Source organism: Macrotis lagotis, chromosome 3, assembly GCF_037893015.1.
Source record: "Macrotis lagotis isolate mMagLag1 chromosome 3, bilby.v1.9.chrom.fasta, whole genome shotgun sequence".
Taxonomy (NCBI): Eukaryota; Metazoa; Chordata; class Mammalia; order Peramelemorphia; family Peramelidae; genus Macrotis; species Macrotis lagotis.
In genome coordinates this window covers 49598752-49609426 of record NC_133660.1, presented here as the reverse complement: position 1 = coordinate 49609426, position 10675 = coordinate 49598752, and the positions used below count along the sequence as shown (strand labels likewise).

General features: G+C 38.3%; 1 non-coding gene and 1 pseudogene across 1 annotated transcript; one reads left to right on the top strand and one right to left on the bottom strand.

Moving 5' to 3' along the window:
* Positions 1 to 2919: 2919 nt before the first annotated feature.
* On the bottom strand, positions 2920 to 3958 carry LOC141519114 (mitotic spindle assembly checkpoint protein MAD1 pseudogene; annotated as a pseudogene).
* Positions 3959 to 6008: 2050 nt separating this feature from the next.
* Positions 6009 to 6112, top strand: LOC141519827 (U6 spliceosomal RNA). Its single transcript, XR_012477458.1, has one exon. It is a non-coding gene; the product is annotated as a U6 spliceosomal RNA (small nuclear RNA).
* The last annotated feature ends 4563 nt before the right edge of the window (positions 6113 to 10675 follow it).

Genomic DNA, 10675 nt, shown 5'->3' with positions numbered 1-10675 from the left:
TCAGGCAACTGCTTAACAATCAAACAAGCAATCAACCTTTGACTGAGTGTATTTTGATTGAAAGTACTTTGAAAACAATAAAAAGAAGGAAAAGGCTAGGCTTTTGTGGATAAATAATAAGGCTAAAGAGGCACAAAGATCTTATAGTAAGGGGAAAGAAGGGAGAGTGTGAACACTGGGTAAATCTTATTCAATAGGGTTTGGCCAGGGGCAGTGAGGTGGCAGTGGATAGAGCACTGGCCCTGGAGTCAAGAGAACCTGAGTTCAAATGGGGCCTCAGATGCTTAATAATTAGCTAGCTGTGTGGCCTTGGGCAAGCCACTTAATCCCATTGCCTTTCAAAAAGAAAAACAAAAACCTAAAAAAAATACATTTGGCCCAGAGTGAGAACAAGATACATTTCCAAATGAGTTTAAAAATCTATCCTACAATTTATCTACAGGGAAGTGGGGGGGGGGGGGGGGAGTGAAAAAAGGGAAGAAGGGACTGATAAAAGGGAAGGAGAAGGTATTAGTGAAAATTATCTATTTCACTATTTTCACCAATATAGACTGAAAGTTAAAATTTTTTTAAAAAGTCAGAGAGCAAAAAATGGATTAAAAACCAGAGTCCTACAATATGTTGTTTAAAAGAAACACATTTGAAGCAGAGAGATACACAAAGGATAAAGGTAAAAGACTGGAGCAAAATATGCTTCAACTGAAGTAAAAAAAAATCATGGATAGTGATACTGATGTTAAACAAAGCAAAAGGAGAAATATATCTCATTAAAAGGGATAAGGGGGGAAGCTAGGTGGCATAGTGGATAAAGCACCGCCTTGGAGTCAGGAGTACCTGGGTTCAAATCCGGTCTCAGACACTTAATAATTACCTAGCTGTGTGGCCTTGGGCAAGCCACTTAACCCCATTTGCCCTGCAAAAACCTAAAAAAAAGGGGGATAAGGAAGGAAACCATATCTTCTTAAAAGGCATAAGTAATGAATATATGCACCCAGCAACATAGCATCCAAATTCCTAGAGGAAAAGTTGAGTGAATTAAAAGGAGATATGGTTAACAAAACTATAATAATGGGGGACCACAACCTCCCTCTCTCAGAACTGGATATGTCTAACCACAAAATTAACAAGGAAGTTAAGAAAATAAATAAAATCTTAGAAAACTTAGATATGATAGACACCTCTGGAGAAAACTGAAGGTGGATAGAAGAGAATACATCAGTTTTTTTAAGTAAATGGCATCTCTACTAAAATTGACCATAGACTAGGACATAACTCCTTAAAATCAAATGTAGAAAGGAAGAAATGATAAATGCATAATTTGTAGATCATGATGCAATAAAAAATTACATTTAATAAAGGATCATGGAAAGAGAAACCAAAAAAACTGGAAACTAAATAACAACTTTAAAGAATGAGTGGATCAAACAACAAATCATAGAAATAATCAATCACTTCATCCAAGAAAATGATACAATGAAACATCATACCAAAATTTATGTGATGCAGTCAAAGCAATTTTTAGAGGAAATTTGTTATCTCTTATTGAAAAAAATGGAGGAGATCAATGATTTAGTAAATAACTAAAAACACTAGTAAAAGAATAAATTAAAGATCCCCAGTTAAACATCAAATTAGAAATTTTGAAAATCAAAGGAGAGATTAACAAAACTGAAAGCAAGAAAACCATTGATCTAATAAAATTGAGTTGTTTTACTGAAAAAAAACTAATAACGAAGATAAACTTTTAGTTAATCTGATTTTAAAAAAAAGAAAGATGAAAACCAAAATTCAGTTTCAAAAATGAAAAGGGTGAACTCACCATCAAGGAGTATAAAATTAAAGAGATAATGCAAAGCTACTTTTCCCAACTGTATGCCAATAAAATTGATAATCTGAATGAAGTTAATGAACATTTACAAAAAATACAAACTGCCCAGATTAACAGAAGAGGAAAGAAAATATTTAAATAACCCCATTTCAGAAAAAAAATTGAAGAAACTATCAATAAGCTCCCTAAGTCTCCAGGCCCAGATGGATTTACAAGTGAATTCTACCAAAGTATTTAAGGAACAATTAATTCCAACTCAACATAAACTATTTTTAAAACTAGAAAAAAGGAGTTCTGTCAAATTCATTTTATGACACTAATATGATGCTGATACTTAAACCAGGAAGAAACAAAAGAAAGAAAATTATAGTTCAATCTCCCTATTGAATATTTGATGCAAAAATCTTTTTTTTCCTAGAGAAAGAAGAAAACTTTATTGCTGTTCGGTGGCAAAGAAATGCTTCAGCATAGCAATGATGGTTCCTAGACCACTGTGATTGGCTGACTTGAGGGAAGAGTGGGTGGGATGGGGGCAGGGGTCACAAAGGCAGAGGAGATGAATACAAAGGGACCCTGCAGGCTGCTCAACCCCTTAACATATTTCTCATCCTTTCAAGACTCTGGCTTGAAGGACAATCAGATAAAAACTGAAGTGAGCTTTAAGCCTCATCTATAAGGGACATGTCAATGGGAGGAGGAGACCTGGCTAGCCATGGGAACTTAATCAATTTAAGGCAATCACTTGCTGGGGCTGGATAAGGTGTCACTTCAACAAGGATTAGGAAGTGAGGGCCCAAGGTCAGTTTCCTAGTGGTGGATCCGTTCCTGGAGGTGGTTGAACCTTTGAGGGGCTGCTGGTGCACTTATTCTACTGCCCTTAATGGAATGTGCTCTAAGGAATGGACTCATAGATGGCATCAATTAGCCTCTGGGGCTATTGCCATCTGTTGAGGCCAAGGAAATTACCTGGGAAAGAGAACAGAGGAAGAGAGGAGGCCTTGGAGATACCTGTGTGCAAGGCTCTGCAGTGATATCTGGGGAAGCGACAGATGGTGATGTATATATATTTATCAAAAACTAGGGTGACAGGATTAGGTCAAGCTGGACAGGAAAGGATGTTTGGGACATCCTGGGGGGGAGGGGGGAGGTGAGACAAATGGTATCTGAAAAGGTAAGGCCACTTGCTCTATCCTTCTCTTAAAATCACTTTGAAAATGAGGGATTATTTTATTTGGAGTACAGTGGGGAGGAGGACCAGGGGGTAGCAGGTTAAAAGCTCTTGTGGCCTCTGAGTTGCTTAAGGCACTGGGATTCAGATGCTGCAAGCTGGCTTTGGTGATGGTCTGGCAGCTGAAGAGGTCCAGAGTCACTGAACTGAGGAAGACGGGGATGCTGTCCTGTTGCAGCAGATGCAGGTCGATGAGCTCTCGGACAGTGTGGGAGAACTCCGTCTCCAGAAGTTGCATCTTAGTTCTTGAGGGATTAGAGGCCTTAAAGATGAGACAATCTGATTTGTGCTCTGCATACATAGAGGTAAGGTGGTACTGGTTCTTTGTGGTGAAGTCTATGCAGTAGCCTGTCAGGGTATAGCAGACCTTATGGAATTCTTGGGTCTTGGTCTGGAAAACCTTCTTTAGGCACTGATTTCTCAGTTCAGAACTCTCCAATTTCTTCTTTAGATTTAAAATCTCCTGTGATGGCTGCAGGCATCCAGCCACTTCTGATTTGTTAGTAATGGAACCACCTCCTTCTAAGACCTGAACCAGCTCCTGGAGCTGCTGGCACTCCTCCTGCAGCTGCTGCTGCTCCATCTTGAGGCGTTCCTTAGCGAGGGTAGTTGGGTTCATACTCAAGTGGAACACTTTTGTTTTTCTCTGGTCATAGTGACCCTGGAGGGTCAGTTTCTCAAGCTGCATCTCAAGATTTTTCTTTTCCTCTTCTAACTGACTCTGCTGCATCACCAGCTCCTCAACCTTTAATCTGAGTGAAGTCAACTCATCACTAGACACAAAGAAGCTCTGATCAACTGTACCAGCCTGAGATTTGAGGATCTTCAGCTCTATGTCCAACATTTCAGATCTTTCTTTCTGATTCCCCAATTCTTCTAGAGTTTGGGATAGTTGAACCTCAGGATTTGTCTCCCTCAGCAGCATTGGATGAATTCGGGCAGGGGAGTCTGGGCATAGAGGGCCAATCTGTCCCAGATCAACCAGATTAGTGGCTGAATTGGAGCCAGGGAGTCTAAGGGCCCAAGAGACAGACCTGCTGGATCAGCGGTGGGACTAGATGGCAGGGGCTCAAGACAACTAGGGAGCAGAGGCTCAATGACCCTCTGGAGCTTGCCAACAGGGCTGCGGGGGGGGGGGGGGGGGTCGAGTTCCCATGCAGGAGAGCTGTAGACACCATATCTGGGCTCCTCTGGTCTGTTGAACTCTTAAGTCCACGCCTCCATTGCAGCTGAGGCCTCTCCCTGGAACCAATGCAAAAATCTTAAATAAAATTTTAGCAAAGAGATTACAGCAAATTTATACCAAGATCAGGTAGGATTTATACCAGGTAGGCAAGGATGGTTCAATATAAGGAAAGCACTCAACATAATTGAATATATCAATAACAAAACTAATAGAAATCATATGATTATCTCGATAGAAGCTGAAAAAGCTTTTAACAAAATGCAACATATATTACTATTAAAAACACTAGAGAGTATAGGACTAAATGGAATTTTCCTTAAAATAATAACAATATCTATCTAAAACCCATTAACAAATACTGTATGTAATGAAGATAAACTAGGACCATTTCCAATAAGACTGGGGTGAAACAGGGATGCCTATTATCACCATCACTATTCAATATAGTATTAGAAATGTTAGCTTTAATAATTAGAGAAGAAAAAAGAAATTGAAGGAATTAGAATTGGCACTGAGGAAGCAAAATTTTCACTCTTTGCAAATGATATGATTCTATACTTAGAAAACCCAAGAAAATCATCTAAAAACTACTCGAAACAATTAACAAATTCAGCAAAATAGCAGGATATAAAATAAACTCACACAAATCATCAACATTACTATATATGAAAAACAAGAGCAAGAGATAGTGTGAGAAATTCCATTTAAAGTGAATGCAGATGAAGAATACCATTTGTATCCAGAGAAAGAATTGTGGAGTTTGTTTTTTTTGTTTTTGCAAGGCAAATGGAGTTAAGTGGCTTTCCCAAGGCCACACAGCTAGGTAATTATCAAGTGTCTGAGACCAGATTTGAACCCAGGTACTCCTGACTCCAGGGCCAGCGCTTTATCCACTGCGCAACCTAGCCACCTCTGAATTGTGGAGTTTGAAGTTAATATGGCAATGAAAAGTTAGGAAGGTCTCAGAGCTTTTCCCAAAACAATTTTAAATGAAATTTCTAAATAGACCAAAACAGACAGTGTTCTGTTACTACAGACCCACAAAAAAACCAGAGCAAAACAAGTTCACAACTCAAGATATCATGAAGGAACTATGGTGAAGGTCTATCTCTCATGAGTAAACAGGGAATATAACCCAGCATAGCAGGAAAGCTGGAAAGCCAGCAGGAGCCTTCTTAGCCAGAGCATGGTTCAGTCCAAACTCAGTAAGTAGGTTGCAGCAGGCCAGCAGTGAAGGTCCCAACCCTAGTTGGTAGACAAAGTTTAAGTCCTAGGATCACTGGGGCAATTGGCAGTACTGGGTTGGAATATCCTAATGCAGGGAACAATCTGCTAGCACCAGAAATACCATAGAAAATGCTATAGATTAGCGATAAGTTCAGACCAAATCCCAACCCCAGCACAAAAAGCTTGAGACTATGCCCCCTTTGCTCCAGGAGCAGAGCTCAACTATCAAAATAAATGAAAGAAACAATCTTACAGGGAAGACAAAAATGCTACCTAAGAAGAGGAGAGCAATGTCAAAATGCCTACATGTAAAAGCCTCAAAGAGGGTTTTGAATTGATATCAAATCCAAAAAATCTCTTGGAAAAGCTCAAAAAGGATTTTTAAAACCAAAGAAGAGAGGAAGAAGAAAAATGGAGGGAAACAAAGGAATCATGCAGGAGAATTGTGAAAAATTGGCTGAAGACAATAATACCACTAAGAATAAAATTTGCCATATGGTAAAAGAAATTAACTCCTTTAAAAGTAAAAGGGATCATGCTTGCTTTGACAGCACATATACTAAAATTGGAACAATACAGAGAAGATTAGCATGGTTCCTGGCACAAGGCTGACATGCAAATTAATGAAGCTTTCCATATTTTTACTGAAACACATTTTTTCCTCTTTCCTTTATTTCTCATGAGGGTCTATATTTTTGTGAGGAGGGGTATTATGTTTACTCTTAAACAAGAATATTTTAGTGATATATAAAAAACCCATCACTTGTACAAAAATATTCATAGCAGCTCTGTTTGTGGTGGCAAAAAAATTGGAAATTAACATAAATGTCCTTCAATTGGGGAATGGTTTAACAAAATGTGGTATATCATGGAACACTATTGTTCTATTAGAATCCTGGAAAGATTGGAATTCAGGGAAGCCTGGAAAGATTTGCATGGACTGATGCTGAGTGAGATGAGCAGAAACAGAGGAACATTGTGCATCCTAGCAGCAGCATGAGGGTGATAACCAACCTTGATGTACTTGCTCATTCCATTAGTGCAACAATCAGACACAATACTTTATTTTTCTTCCTCAGGGATATGATTTCTCTCTCATCACATTCAACTTAGATCAATGTATACCATAGAAACAATGTAAAGACTAACAGACTGCCTTCTGTGGGGGGTGGAGGGAGGGAAGCAAGATTAGTGGGGATAATGTAAAAAATTCAAAATAAAATTTTTGAAAAGTTAAAAAAAACATAAAAAGGACCAACTTGGAAACAGAACTAACTCATCAAAAACTAAAATTGATCAACTAGAAAAGGAATTAAACTCAACAAAAACTAAAATTGATCAACTATAAAAGAATTATAACTAATCAAAAATTAAAACTGATAAACTGGTAAAGAAAAACAATTCATCTAAAAGTAAAATTAACCAACTAGAAAAGGAAACAGAAAAGCTAACTGAAGCAAATAAAACCCTAAAAATTAGGGTTTGCAATTGGTCAATGCAAACTCATGATTCTATCAGACATCAGCTTCATCAAACAAAATCAAAAAATTGAAAAAAATAGAAGAAAATGTAAAATAACCTCTTAGGGGAAATGACCTACCTGGAAAATAGATCTGAGAGAGATAATTTTTGAATTATTGGTCTACCTGAAAGCCATGATCAGAAAAAGTTCCTGGACAATATCTCTGCAAGAAATCATCATGGCAAAAAAAGAAATTATCATGGAAATCTCCCCTAATATTCTAGAACAAGAAGATTAAAATAGTCCTTGAAAGAAGCCATTAATTAGCCCAAAAAGAGAACCCCAAATAAAAACTCCAAGGAATATGTGAGCCAAATTTCAGAATTCTCAGCTAAAGGAGAAAATCATGTTAGCTGCCAAGAAGAAGCAATTTAAAAACAAAGGAGTCACAGTCAGGATTATGCAGGATTTAGTAACTTCCACATTAAAGGAGTGAAGGGCCTGGAGTATGATGCTCTGGGGTGTGGGTGGTTAAAGGACCTTGGGTTGTAACCAAGAATCAACTATCCTGCAAAATGTAGCATATTCTTTCTAGAATTTCAATGAAATAGAGGACTTTCATACTCAACTGGTAAAAAGACCAGAACTGAACAGAAAATTTGATCTCAAGAGATATGTTAAAGGGTAAATGGAATAAAGAAAATAAGTTAGTCAATAAGATTAAATAGAAAAACATTATCTGTAACTGTAGAGAATTATATTTCATTTAGGGCAATTGAAAGGAACAGAATTAGAGCCTTCTGGCAACAGCCCGTGGGCCCCCTGGGCCCCTGTGAATGCTGGCTCCTGGCAGCAGAAGCAATCTCCTGACCTGCCAAATGAAGGAACACCAAGCACAACTTGGAAGATCAGCAGGGAGACCCCTGTCAGAATGAGCACAGTGCCTAGGCCAGCTTGGCTTTCAATGCAGCCGTGTCCATCAGTGCAACCCTGATCCCAGGAAACAGAAGCAGGCCTACAGAGCTGCCTGACAGGAAGTCGCCTAGCAGCTCTCCCATAGCACTCAACCCACAGAAGGTAAGGGGATGGGGGAGATTGTCGAGGTCTCTCCTTTTTTCCTTGGACAGGACTCTGGTGCTTTGTCCATATTCAGATCTAGTCACAGTCTGGGGTCCCATACTGCCATAGTGGAGCAGGAACCCTCCTTACAGCTTCAGGGCAGAGGAGTGTGCTTGTGGTCATCCACAGACCAAATAACAGGCCAGGAGAGGAGTCAGAACCTCTCATAAGACCTTGAAGGAACCCCTTGCAGGGGTGTCTCAATAATACTTAAAAGCTCAGGAAGCATCCCAAAACCATGGAACAAGCTGAGGAAATGAGTAAATAAAAAAAGGAACCTGACCATAGACAATTACTTTGGTCTCATGGAGGATCAAAACACATTCAGAAGTGACAAAGTCTAAACTTCTGCATCTAAAGCCTCCAAGAAAAATAGAATTGGGCTCTGGCTATGGCAGAGCTCAAAAAAGATTTTGAAAATCAAATAAGGGCAATAGAGGACAAGTTGGGAAGAGAAATGAGAGAGATGTAGGAAAAGCATGAAAACCAAGTTAGCAGCTTAGTCAAGGAGATACAAAATAATCTGAAGAAAATAAGTTAAAAATCAGTTTAGGTCAAATGGAAAAAGCAGCCCAAAAAGTTATAAGAAGACAAATACCTTAAAAAGCAGAATTGGCCAGATGGAAAAGGAGACAAGAAATACCTCTGGAGAAAATAACTCCTCCAAATGTAGAATAGAGCTAAAGTAAGTGAATGACTTTGCGAGGAATCAAGAAACAATAAAAACAATACCAAAAGAATGAAAAACTAGAAGAAAATGTGAAATATCTCATTGAGAAAACAACTGACCTAAGAACAGGTCCAGAAGAGAAAGTTTAAAAAATTATTGGGCTACCTGAAAGTCATGACCAGGAAAAGAGCCTTGATTTCATTTTTTAAGAATTTCTACAGAAAAATTGCCCTGATATCTTAGAAGCAGAGGGCAAAATAGATATTGAGAGAATCCACCGATCTCCCCTGGAAAGAGATCCAAAATAAAAAAATAATCCCCGGGAATATTATAGCCAGATTCCAGAACTCCCAAGTCAAAGAAAATATTACAAGCAGCAAGAATGAAACAATTTAAATATTGTGGAGCTACAACCAGGATCATACAGGACTTAGCCAAAAGGCAACAGAACCTGGAATGCAACCAATAATCAACTAACCAGCAAAGCTGAACATCCTCTTCCAGGGGGAAAGATGGACATTCAATGAAATAGGCAAATTTCAAATGTTCCTGTTGAAACAGCCAGAGCTGAACAGAAATTTTGAATTTCAAATGCAGAACTCAGGTGAAGCATAGAGAGGGTGGATGGGAAGGGCAAATTAAAAGAGATTTAAAGATGACAAACTGTATGTATTCCTGAATGAGAAGATAATTCTGATAATACTCATATAAACCTTCTCATTTATTAGAGCAGTTAGAAGGAGCATGTATAGACAAAGCACAGGAGGGAACTGAATTTGAAGGCATGTAAAAATGGAGTCAATGGGTGAAAAGGGAATGTACTGGGAGAAAGGGAAAAGAGAGCTAGAACAGGCTAAGATATTTCATGTAAGAGTCAAGCAAAAGCTTGTGCAATGTAGTGTAAGGGGGAAAGGTGGGGAGAATGAGGGAGCCTTCATTCTTATCAGAAATTCTTTCTTTCTTATCAGAGAGGAAACAACACACATACTTAATAGGGTATAGAAATCTAGTGGGAAAAAGAGAGAAAGGGGATGGGAGAAAGGGGACAGGGGATAGAGATGATAGAGGAGAGGGTAGATCATGGGAGAGGATAGTCAGATATAACACATTTTCTTTTTTTTTTACTTTTGTAACATGGTGGGCTTGGGTGTCCTGTCTGGCACCACAGGGCTGGGTGGTTGCTGGGTCTCTGGGGTGGGATATAGGCTTGGGGCCTCCTGGCTGGTGTTCTGTATACTGCACCACTCCACTGCCCCACAGACCACTTTTGAAGAGGGACAAAGAGAAAAGAGAGAAAAAATATAATAAAGTGTAGAGGGGAGGAATGGATGGGGGAATTACAATCAGCAACAGCAACTGTGAAAAAATATGGAAGTAATTTCTCTGACAGACTTATGATAAAGAATGCAATCCATCCCAAAGACAAAGCTGATGGTATCTGAACACAGACTGAAGCACATTTTTTTCCTCTTTCTTTCACTTTATTTTTCATGAGGTTTGTTATTTTTGTGGGGGGAGGGGGGATTATGGTCACTCTTACAACAAGACTATTTAGTAATGTGTAAATGAAATAAAAAGCAACGGAAAAAATAAAATTCTTTTAAATTCAAAACAAAACAAAAATGCACTTTAAAAAATATGAACTTAAATCATTAACAAACAAGATCTTTTCAATATACAAAAAATAAAAAGAAAGTTTTTTTTAAAAAAGGAACATAATTAGACAGAGGGAATGAGTATAAATTACCATGATGTGAAGACTTACTTTATCTCATGAGGGTTGATTGAAATTGGGACAGCTGGAGGGTGTGAGTATAAATTTATTATGATGTGATGATGTTTATAGCTCTTGAGAATTCTACTGATATTACGACAATTGAAAGGAGTATACTTTGACAGAGGGTATGTGTACAAGATAGATATAAAATAATTAAGACATGAAAAAAGAATTATAC